Genomic DNA, 11,945 nt, shown 5'->3' on the forward strand with positions numbered 1-11,945 from the left:
GGTTATAGTAGTCATCACAAAGGATTCAAATGCTTAGATCTGACCACTTCCAGGATTTATGTGTCTCGCCATGCTCAATTTGATGAAAATTGCTTCCCTTTTGCAGGTTCTCCTTCTTCTAGCATCGATCTTATGGTTTCTTCATTTTATGAACCAATCACAGGCTTCAAGTCTTCTTCGATGTCTGCTTCCTCTAGTTTTCCGACGAGACCACCACCAGTTACTACCTTGTCTTGTCCATCATGTGTTTCCTTGGATGCTGCTCTGGCTCCCCATCCTGCTCCACCTGTTGCACCTGCTTTATCGGAACCTGTCTCTCCTCCACGAACTCCATCCCCAACATCGGCCTCTCCTATAGTGTTGCCTGCTTCTTCTGATGCTTCTATTCAACCAGCCCCGGTTGCTGTTCGTATGCAGACTAGATCACAGAATGGCATTTTTTGGCCTAATCCGCGTTATGCCCTCGCTCATGACCAGCCTACTGCTCTTCTCACTGCTTTGCATGTTGCTTCTGATCCCAAGGGTTTTAAATCCGCCATGAAGCATCCTCAATGGTTGGCAGCAATGGAGGATGAGCTCTCTGCTCTTCGTAACAATCAAACTTGGACCTTAGTCCCTCGTCCATCTGCTACTAATATTGTTGGTAGTAAATGGGTTTTTCGTACCAAACACAAAAGTGACGGCACTATTGAGCGCTTAAAAGCGCGTTTGGTGGCTCAAGGTTTCACGCAAATTCCAGGTTTTGATTACTCACTCACTTTCAGTCCAGTTGTCAAGGCTACTACTATTCGTCTTATTTTATCACTTGTCGTGCTTAATGGCTGGCCACTTCATCAGTTGGATGTAAAAAATGCTTTTCTTCATGGCCACCTCACTGAAATTGTCTATATGGAACAACCTCCTGGCTTTGTTGATCCTCGTTTTCCGACTCATGTCTGCCGGTTGAACAAGGCTCTATATGGGCTCAAACAGGCGCCCCGTGCTTGGTTTGAACGTTTGAGCTCTTTTCTGATGCGCTCTGGTTTTATTTGCAGCAGGGCTGATCCATCCTTGTTCTTCTTCTATCGCGGGCGCATCACTCTCTACCTCTTGGTTTATGTGGATGATATTATTCTTACTGGAAGTGATCCCCCCTTTATCTCTCAATTTATTGCTCGTCTTAATGCTGAGTTTGCAATTAAATATCTAGGAAAGCTTGGCTACTTCCTTGGTCTTGAGATCACTTATACTGCCGGTGGTTTGTTCTTGGGACAAGCCAAATATGCTTATGATCTGCTTTCCCGAGCTATGATGCTTGAGGCCAAACCTGTCTCGACCCCATTGGCTGTCGGTTTTCATCTTGTCAGTGATGGAGTGGCCTACTCTGATCCAACTCAGTACCGCTCTTTGGTTGGGGCCTTACAATACTTAACCATTACTCGCCCTGATTTATCATATGCCGTCAACACGGTAAGTCAATTTCTCCAAACTCCTACTATTGATCATTTTCAAGCTGTCAAACGTATTCTCCGTTATGTTTGTTGTACACAACATTTTGGACTTACGTTTCGCAGCTCACCTTCTCCCGCGATTCTTGGTTATAGTGATGCTGATTGGGCTCGCTGCACGGACACTCGTCAGTCTACCTATGGCTATGCTATCTTTCTTGGTGACAATCTTTTGTCTTGGAGTGCCAAGAAACAACCTACCGTTGCCCGCTCTAGTTGTGAATCTGAGTACCGGGCCATGGCCAACACAGCTGCTGAACTTGTTTGGTTGCTCAATCTCCTTCGTGAACTTCGTGTTGGGTTGTCTGCGACTCCTCTCCTTCTCAGTGATAATCAAAGTGCATTGTTTATGGCTCAGAATCCTGTTGCTCATAAGCGTGCTAAGCATATTGATTTGGATTGTCACTTCATCCGTGAGTTAGTTGCCTCTGGTTGCTTGGCTGTTCGCCATGTTCCTACTTCTCTACAAATTGCTGATATTTTTACAAAGGCGTTGCCTCGTCCGTTATTTGAATTGTTTCGATCCAAGCTTCGTGTTGGTCTCAATCCAACGCTTAGCTTGACGGGGGGTGTTAAGAGCTAGTTATCAGGACTAATATCCTACCATTTATTCTCTCATTATTATGATTTATTCTCTCATTATTATGATGTAATTTCCTGTTTTACATTGTAATCTTTTTCTTTAAATCATATTGATTGCCTTACAAAAAATATACATTTATATTTCCCATTCATACTATGAAATTGAAGAATATGTTCAAATTTATGATATTCAATAGTCGATAGAATTGTTAAAATATATTTTTAATATATGTTTAAAAATTTGATATTTCAATATTAAATTTTATTGAAAATAAACATTTATTAAATTTTAAAAATTTAAAATTTTTAACAATATATAATATTTAATAATTGAAAAATAATTTTAAATATTTAATAATTTAAAAATAATATTAATAAATTATTCATAAATATTAATAAATAAAAAATGTAACAAAAATATTGACAGATAAAAAAAGATAGAAGCAAAAAAAGGGAGAAGGTGAAGAAGAAGAACAAGAAAAAATAAATAAGAGAGAATAATAAAAAGAAAGATAATTTAAGATAGAGAAGACAAGAGAAGAGAAAAAGTGAGAGAGAAAGAGAAAGAGAAGATGAGAGAGAAAGAGAGAAGAGAGTAAAGGCAAAGGAGAAAAAAATACGAGAAATATTCAAGAGAAAAAACTTCATAAACGTCATGTGAAATTTTAATAATTTTGGCTTAAATATGTTTTTAGTCCCTCAAATTTAGGATAAATTTATTTTTGGTCCCTCAAATTTAAAATTGTTGTTAGATTGTTACATAAGTGAATTATATGTAAATTCTATTAAAAGTTCTCACAAATAGGGATGGCAACGGGGCGGGTCGGGTATGGGTTTTATGATACCCGTCCCCGTCCCCGCGACACAAACCCATCCCCGTACCCGTACTCATACCCGTAAAAAATTATTATTTTTTTTTTGCAAAAAAAATATATAATATTTTTAAATTATTTTCCTATTATATTATAATTATAATTAAATTATTTCTTTATCTCATATTTTAATCAAGAGATTTCTTAATAATTATACAACTATAAATATTTCACATTATAATAAATAATTACACATAATAAAATATTAATTTTTTTAATATAATTAAATCGGGTACGGGTACGGGTATATACATACCCGCCCCTACCCGTACCCAATTTAATTTATCGGGTTTTATCCGTACCCGGTCAAATCGGGTATTCCCGTCAAAGTCGGGACGAGTTTGGGTATTACCCACGGGTACAGGTTTATTTGCCATCCCTACTCACAAAATCTATCCATCAAAAAATTCATTTAAAATTTCTACTGATAGATTTTTTTAAGTGACAAAAGTCTTAATTAAATACTACTAAATTTTAACGTACTCTGAAAAAAATACTGATCACCAGATTTTTTTGACGAATTCTTAAAAAAATATATTTATCTTAATTGAATATTGCATGACTTTTTTTATATTAAAATAAAGTTTTAATTAAATACCATAATAATTTTTTTATAATATTTTTTTAAAAATCTTTTAAAATCTCAATCTAATATACCCCCTTAAATATATTATTTCTAAAAGTACTTTCTAGAATTGTATTTTAAGAACAACAAAATATAATGTTAAAAATAATTTATGATAATAATAATAATAAATATTGTTTCCAATCAACAATTCATCATAAAATCAATAGATCATACCTTTCAAAACAATATTTTCAAAAATAAAAAATTCACAACCTTAAAATGAATATTGAAGATGACGTGGAAAATATTTTTATGTAAAAGTAAGGATGTATCTACTAATAATTTTTTCCCTAAAATTGTCAAATTCATTTTAAATTGAGGATATAATTATCAAATAATAAAATTTATTACTCTATATTAATTATATGAGATTTATTACTATTTATCTAACATAAATTATTTAAGGTATATATATATATATATATGTGATTTAAATTTTTATACATTAATAGATATTTTTATGACATTAGTAGAACAATTATTCTTTGCAAAAATTATAAAAGGTTAATAAATTATTTTATTAGAATTTATAAAATTTTAAACAATTTTAATATGGAGAAAACCAACAAATTTTAATAGAAATTTTAAAAGATTATAATATTAAGCTATTATATTAATGATTTTTTAAGGAACTATTATATTGGTGTTACATTTTAATTTTATACAAAAATCACAAAATCTTAGTCTTTATATTTAGTATAAATTTTAAACAATTATAATGTTAAGCTAGTATATTAGTGTTACATTTTAATTTTAAACAATTTGAATATGGGAGCAAAATCGCAAAATTTTAATTGTTATATTTATTATAAATTTCAAATAATTATAGTTATGTTTGGGAATTCATTTAGCATTGACATAAACAGAAAATCTCACTTTCTCATGCACAAAAACATGAAGCAAATTTTAATAAATTTTAATGAGAGATTAAAAAATTTGTACAATTGTGAGATTATATAATTGATGATGACTAAAAGAAATTAATTTGTACTATTTATATCAACAAGATGTATCTACTTTTTTGGTAGCTCATCACATAAGAATAATTTGTACTACCTATACCAACAATATATATTTATTTTTTGGTAGCTCATCACATAGGCACCAACCACACAAACTTGGCTTGGAGTAATTTAGGGATGAGTGACATTTTGGAAAGTTTTCCAAAAAATGTACGAGTAAGGACAAAACAAACTAAAATGTCTTATATTGGTTTGTGTGGTAATAATTGTAAATCCTAGATGATGCTAATCCATCTAAAAAAAGGATTACTCATGAAAGGTTCCAATCGGTGAAGGGTTTTGACCAACGAGGACTTTTGTTAAGTGTCATGGAGTGGAGTCATTGAGACGTCAATTTTAAGGGGTGTTATAGTTTCAATGTCCATTTGAGTGGCTCACAACGCCACCACAAACACACATTATAATGTTAAGCTATTATAAGTGATATGTAACACTGTGTTATGAGTTGTATGCTTTTTGTATTGTATGTTATGATATATCTATGTTGTTTTGTGTTACATTCAAAGTTGGCCAAAAATGGGAGATGGTATATAAGATTTTTAAAGAACTTAAATTTCATAAATTCATTTCTCATAGTTTTAGGGAGATATTTTTAAAGAGATAAATTCTAGAGTGAAAGAATTCTTTTTCTTCTTTTGATTTCACTAAAGCATTTCGATCCTTCCATTGAAGTAGTGTTGTTTTAGTTGAGTATAGTTTTTAAGCTGAAGAGTTGAGAATTAGTTGTTGAAGTTATCATATAATGAGTTCTTGAAGAGTTTCATTCTTCATCGTTCTTCCTTCCCTCCCTTAATTATGGAGTAATTAAGGTAAGACACTACAACACAAAGAGCTTTTAGTAACATTTGAAAAATGTTATCTAATGGTGTATAAATGTTACTAATTTGCTTTAGCAACATATTATCAAATGTTGTATATAGTCATTGCTAAAGACTTTTAATAACATTTTTACACAATTAGACAACATTTTTCAAATGTTAGCAAAGTAGAATTTTTGTAACATTTTAATGATGCTGCTAAGTTTTTGTAACTTTTTAAAATGATAATTAATTTTAATTTAGATATTATTATCAATTATTATATATTTTTATGCTTCCTAAACCCCTAAGTGTTTTTTAAGAAAAGATTAAAGACATTCTTAATTAGTCACCACTAGTTATATATCAAATATCAAAGTTTATTTATCTTAAGTATAACTATATAATTATATATACTCTTTATCAGTCATTCATTTATTTGATGTGAGACTTTAATTATGGGCAATAATTAGAGATGAGAGAAATATACTTTTTTTTTACTTGATGTGGGACTTCGATTTTAGAAATAATTATAGTAACATTTTTCAAAAAAAATGTTACAAAATAACCTACGTGACATTTTTTTTACACAACATGAGACTTTGATTTTGAAAATAATTGAAAAAATAATATTGAAATAAAAAATGTTACTCTATCTATAATGACATTTTTCAAAAAAAATGTTGCAAAATAACCTATTTATTCAATATATAGTAATATTTTAATAAATGTAAGAAAGAAAATGTTACTAAAGAGTTAAAATGTAGTAGTGAGGGTAGCTTGTAATTTCTTTATATCTGAGTTGTGGATATTGATTTTAATGTTGTTTTACCCTTGAAGGTAATCTAAGTAGATATGTGTTGAATTGAAATTGGATGATAGGTTTTGGTTGGAAAAGTGAAGATATTCTTTAGTTCTAGATGCATGTTGTTTTTCTCTTGAATTCTGAGTTGTATGAGATGTATACATGTTTAATTGTAATTTCATGATATTTTGGTGAATGATGTTAGATTTTTGAAGTGATAAGTTGGTTTTCTTAGGGTGATTACTCTGTTTTTGCCTAACAAAATTATAGGGTGTCAAGTGCTCCTTCATGATTGAAGAAAATTTGCCTAGAATTGTATTCTCGCTTAGTAACGTGATTATAGTCCAACGAGAATACAACTTTGTGGTGAGCTCTTGGAGGGCTCACTTGGTGAGGCATAGCGAGCCTAACGAGAAAACCTATAAGGGGTTTTGGTCACCCAACGAGCCATGGTTACCTAGTGACAGAATCCATAAGTGTTTCTAATCACCTAGTAGGGGTTTGATTAGGATTAGGAAGGGGAATCCTCCTCAATTCAAAGATGATGCTGATCTAGAGGTAGTTGACTAATGGATCAGTGAGATAGAGAAGATTTTTAGGGTGATGGGATGTTTGGTGGACAAGAAGTTGGGATATGCAATGTGTATGCTAGTGGGAGAAGTTAAGTATTGGTGGAGAGGCACATGATAAATGATGGAAGCTAGAGGTACAATGGTGATTTGGGAGGTATTCAAGGGTATATTCCTTGAGAAGTACTTTCTAGATAATTTGAGGTACACAGAGGAAACTGAGTTCTTGACATTACATCAAGGGAACATGACAGTGCAAGACTATGTTATAAGGTTCAAGCATTTGGTTCGCTTTTATTTCTAGGCTAACTTTGAAGCTTGGAGGTGCAAAAAGTTTAGTGAGGGGTTGAGATATGAGTTGAAGAGGGTGGTGGCTCCTATGACCATTAATGAGTTTCCTAACTAGATGAAGAAGGAAAAATAATTAAAAGATTGGAGAGTGGGAATAGGGTGGTGAAGATGCATGAAGGGCCACCTAGGTCCAAGAAGGGTCAACAGAGGAAACTTTATGATAGGTCTCCTCAATAACAAGGGAGTTTTTTTGGAATGAGACCTCTTGTGAGACCTCAAGGTGGAGTTCCCAATTTCAAATGTTTTAGATGAGGGGGAGCTTTGTTAAAGATTGTATTTCAAAGGATATTAAGTGTTTTTAGCATGGTAAGCTGGGTCATATAACAAAAGATTGCATAGTAAAGGCTAATCAACCTAGAGGTGCATAGAGGATGGAGCAACCAATTACTATAGGTTGGGTGTTTGCTTTTATGAGAGTTGAGGCTTCCATTTCTTCTGATCCGGTGAAGGGAAAAGGAAAGGTTGTTGGTAAAGAAGTTTCTATCTTGTTTGATTTGGGTGCTACAAATTCGTTTATATATGTTACTTGTATAGGAAAATTGAAGTTGTCTGTTAATCTTTTACATGTTGATCTTCTAGTATATAGTCCTATTTTTTCTTCTATGATGCTCGATTGTGTGTTTATTATAAGTAGTTGAATAAGTTGACAATCAAGAACAAATATCCACTACCTAGGATGTATGACTTAATGGATCGATTGAAGGGAGCTTCTATGTTTTCCAAGATTGATTTAAGATTGGTATATCATTAGGTAAGGGTGAAGGATAATAATATACCAAAGACTACTTTTAGGACTATGTATGGTCATTACGAGTATGTAGTGATGTTCTTTGGTGTGACAAGTTTAGGGTTTACGATTTAGGGTTTGGTGTGACAAATGCCCCTACTGTATTCATTAAGTATATGAACAAAATCTGAAGGCCATTTTTGGATAGGTTTGTTGTTGTGTTTATAGATGACATTCTTATTTATTTAAGATCCCTAGAAGAGCATAAATAGCATTTGAAGTTGGTGTTGGAATTGTTGAAAGAAAAACATGTGTATGCTAAGTTATCCAAGTGTGATTTCTGGCTATGCGAGATGAAGTTTTTAGGTCATGTGATTTCTGTTAAAGAGATGTTCGTGGATCTAAATGAGGTGGAGTTAGTGTTGTAGTGGGAACATCCTCAAATAGTTACAAAAATAATAATATTTTTTTTGGGTTAGTGGGTTATTATAGGAGATTTATAAAAGGTTTTTCCAAAATAGTGATGTCTTTCACTCAAATTACAAGAAAGGATTAATCTTTTGTTTGGATGGATGTTTGTGAAGGAAGTGTCTTGGAGTTGAAACAAAGGTTGACTACCTCTCTGATGTTGGTGTTGCCTGACCCTAATGAACTTTTTGATGCTTTTGTGATGCTTCTCATTAGAAATTAATGTGTGTGTTAATAAAGAATATGCTTCTCATTAACCTTTTTTTTTTTTTTTTTTTGAAGGAGTGCCTCTGAGTAGGCGAATGGGGATTGAGGATCTTGTGTATCCCAGAGTATTATTTAGAAAGCCTCTGCAGGCTTAGCTTCACTCGTCGCTTGAGTTGGAAAGCCATCTTCCACTGAGGAAGTCTGAGTCTTTTGACTCGGATGCTCTGTTTGGATGATCATGCTTCCGTTGAGGAATCTTGCTGATCTTGCTCTGATAGCTTTCACTGGGAATTCGGCCCAAGAGTGCAAGCTGAGATATCTCTGGGGAGTATTATTTCGGCAAGCCTCTCCAGGCTCAGTTATTCTGTATTTTCTAAATTTTGCCTTTTCTCTTTTTTTGTCGATTTTGGCTTTTTTTTTTTCGGCATCAGAGGGATCTCAAACACACTCACAGATAAAGTATGCAGAGGAATGAAGATGTTGTTGATGTACAAAAGAATGGGCCAATACGGGCCGTATTGAATTCAATACGCCCGTATTGGTGTGGACGTTATGGCCAATGCTGCCGTATTCATTTCAGTACGCCCGTATTGAGTTGAAAATTTGTTCATAACCCTAATTTTAGTACGGGCGTACTGAACATGGTACGGGCGCATTGTTTTTTTCTGAAGTTTATTTTTTGTTTTTTTGTTTTTTTGTTTTTTGTTTGTTTTTACAATAAACAGAGAATAAGTGATCTTCCAGTACACCTATCATCTGTATGCATGTATGCGGTATGATGCACCTAATTCTATTTGATTTATTTTTCAAAAGAATTAACCGATGCGTTTCTTTGCTTGGATTTTTGCCATTCCTCTAGACGGGCTGTGCGCTGCCGATTTCTGTAACCGAGGAATGATGCGTGTTATATCGAGATTGGTGTCATCGACCCAGTGATCCTTCCCTTCATTTAGAAGACGTGTCAACCCTCCTATTGACCACTATATCTCCATGTTTCCACTAGATTATTCTAAAATCGTTTGGGACAAGAGAAAAGAAGGGAAAGATATTTTTTGTTCAAAAGCTTGTGTTTTAGAGGGGATTATTATTGTTTTAAAAATGGTTTTTGTAAGAATGGCTGGCCAAGGTAGGCTTATGTGTTTAGGCTTGTTTGATTAAACACTTACGAAGTTAAGGAAGTCTTGTTATTGACGTTGTGATTCGACAACTTAAATAGTTTCCTTGAACCTTTCTTTTTGAATTCAGCTCATGGTACCATCATGGATTTATTTTCGCTTTTTGATTGTCCTTATTTTTTTCCTAAAACACCCCTTTGTGGCGTCTTAGCGGACCTTTGTTTTTGTTCATTTTTGCAACCCTAACTTTTTGCCTAGGTCACCCTTTCGTGGGATTCCTAGCGGGTTCTTTGCTCTTATTTTTGCGCAGCCCCCTTTTTGGGTTTCTTGCCGAGCTTTTTTGTTTTTATGATTTTTGTTTTTAAAGGATTTCTTTTTTATCCATGATGGCACTTGTCGAGGCCAAGGAATGGTGCTCCAAGTTGTCATACACACTTCCACATAAAAATGATGCGGGTTTATTGTTATTAAGACAATTTTAACCTCATTCATGCTTATTCAAACAGGGTTAAATTAATGTAGTCTAGAAATTTATTGCAAGCAAGAAAAGAAGCAATAAGAAGGAGAGCACTATACATCCCTAAAGATCTGGTCTATACATCCCTATCGGAAGGAGGAGAGCACTTGATGATGACGACCGGCCTTGACGCTTGTGAACCGGCCTTCCTAAAGATCTGGCTTAAAGAACGTCGAGAAGGATCTTGGTTCCTCTTCGTCCTTTGATCTTTATCCTCGGATTCTTTATTTTCCTCGGTTTTTTCTTTTCTTTTTCCTTTCCTTTATTCTTGGGAGCTTTATCGTGAAGATCTTCGGGAGTGTAGATCCTGCCACTCCTAGTCATGCCCCCAAGTCCAGCGATGTTAGAGATATCGCTGTTGGCAGAAGAATGGATGTCGTATATCCATGGCACAGCCTTATTCGATTCGTAGGGAAAAGGTCTTGGAGCAGTGATCTTCAATGGTATCGGACCTTCCCCTTTATTCGTCTTGATTACCAACAAGGGAGTTGATGTGCGTTCGCTTGGCGCGGTTGTTGGCTTACATTTGATAACGAACGGCGTGCGATCCATTCTGAACATACGCATCGATTAATCCTTTCTTTTTATTAATGTTATTAATAAATTACTAGGAGGGATGTATGCGAATGAATGACTATGAAATGCAAAGGCAATTGAAAGATTCCATAGATCTCAAAAATTCAATTTATTAATCAAGGAAAGTGTACAACTTGTTATACAATGCTTTGAAGCAATTTTTTACAAAATGAGAAGAGCCAATAGAAACCCACAGGCGGGTTCATGTTTCTTCTCCATTCATCTTCGGCTTCCTCTACATGACGGGCCATTGCCTCAACTTGCGTATGGACTGCTTGGCTCATATCATCACTAATCTTTTGAGCGTCCTTCGCCTTTTGAATGTGGTAGTTGATCATGGCTTGCAGCTCATTAAGCTCGTCTTCGGCTCGATCCTTCTCCTCTTGGAGCTTAGCCATATGTGCTAGTCCTTCCTTTTCCTTCTTGCGAAAATCGGAAAGGCTTGCGGTTTGTTGTTGAGCAACTTCCCGCCATTGCTGCGCATCGGATCGAGTCAAGAGTAAGTCATCCTGCATGTACTTGATCAACTGTGCCTGCCTTGCGTACTCGGCTTCAAGGTGTGCTATTTTTGCGTCAACATCTCGGAGTTGACTACTCGGTTCGACCTTTGGCATTTTGGATGCCCGAGTAGCCTTCTCATTAAGGTTAGCACACTCGTCCTTGAGCCGCTCTATCTCATGGTCTTTTTTCTTGCACTGCCTTTGTAGACCGTCAATGGCGAAACTGGATTCTTCGTTTTTCTCTTCAAGAACTTTCATCTGAGCTCCCATGATTTCCAGCTTCTTGGTCAAGGCATCGACTTGTTCTTGTAGCACCCTCCTTGTGACTGCGGTTGCGCAAGAGGTGGATGGTTGGGGCACCCCCCTCTCGCTCCTCCAAATCTCGTAGTCGGTGGAGACGGATACCCGAGGCTTTCCAAGCTCTCAATCTTCCTCGTAGATTGGTCTCTCCCACGCTCTAATGACAGCGTGCATGTCCCTCTGATGCTCGGAATCAAAGGAGAAACACAATCCTCCAAGCTCCTCTTTGGTAGGAACAATCTGAGTCCTCATAAGTTGTCTCATAGCCAATCTAGGTGAATAAGCTATGCAACCTCTGAGGCCCATCAAGGGTATGCTTGGGTAACTGCCGCATCTCATCAATACATTGCTCGGACGGAACCAAGGACAAACCCATGTGAAGTGCTCAATGCTCCACTGTTCCATCTCTTCCTTCCATTCGG

Source organism: Cajanus cajan, chromosome 10, assembly GCF_000230855.2.
Source record: "Cajanus cajan strain Asha chromosome 10, NIPB_CcT2T_4, whole genome shotgun sequence".
NCBI classification, from domain to species: domain Eukaryota; kingdom Viridiplantae; phylum Streptophyta; class Magnoliopsida; order Fabales; family Fabaceae; genus Cajanus; species Cajanus cajan.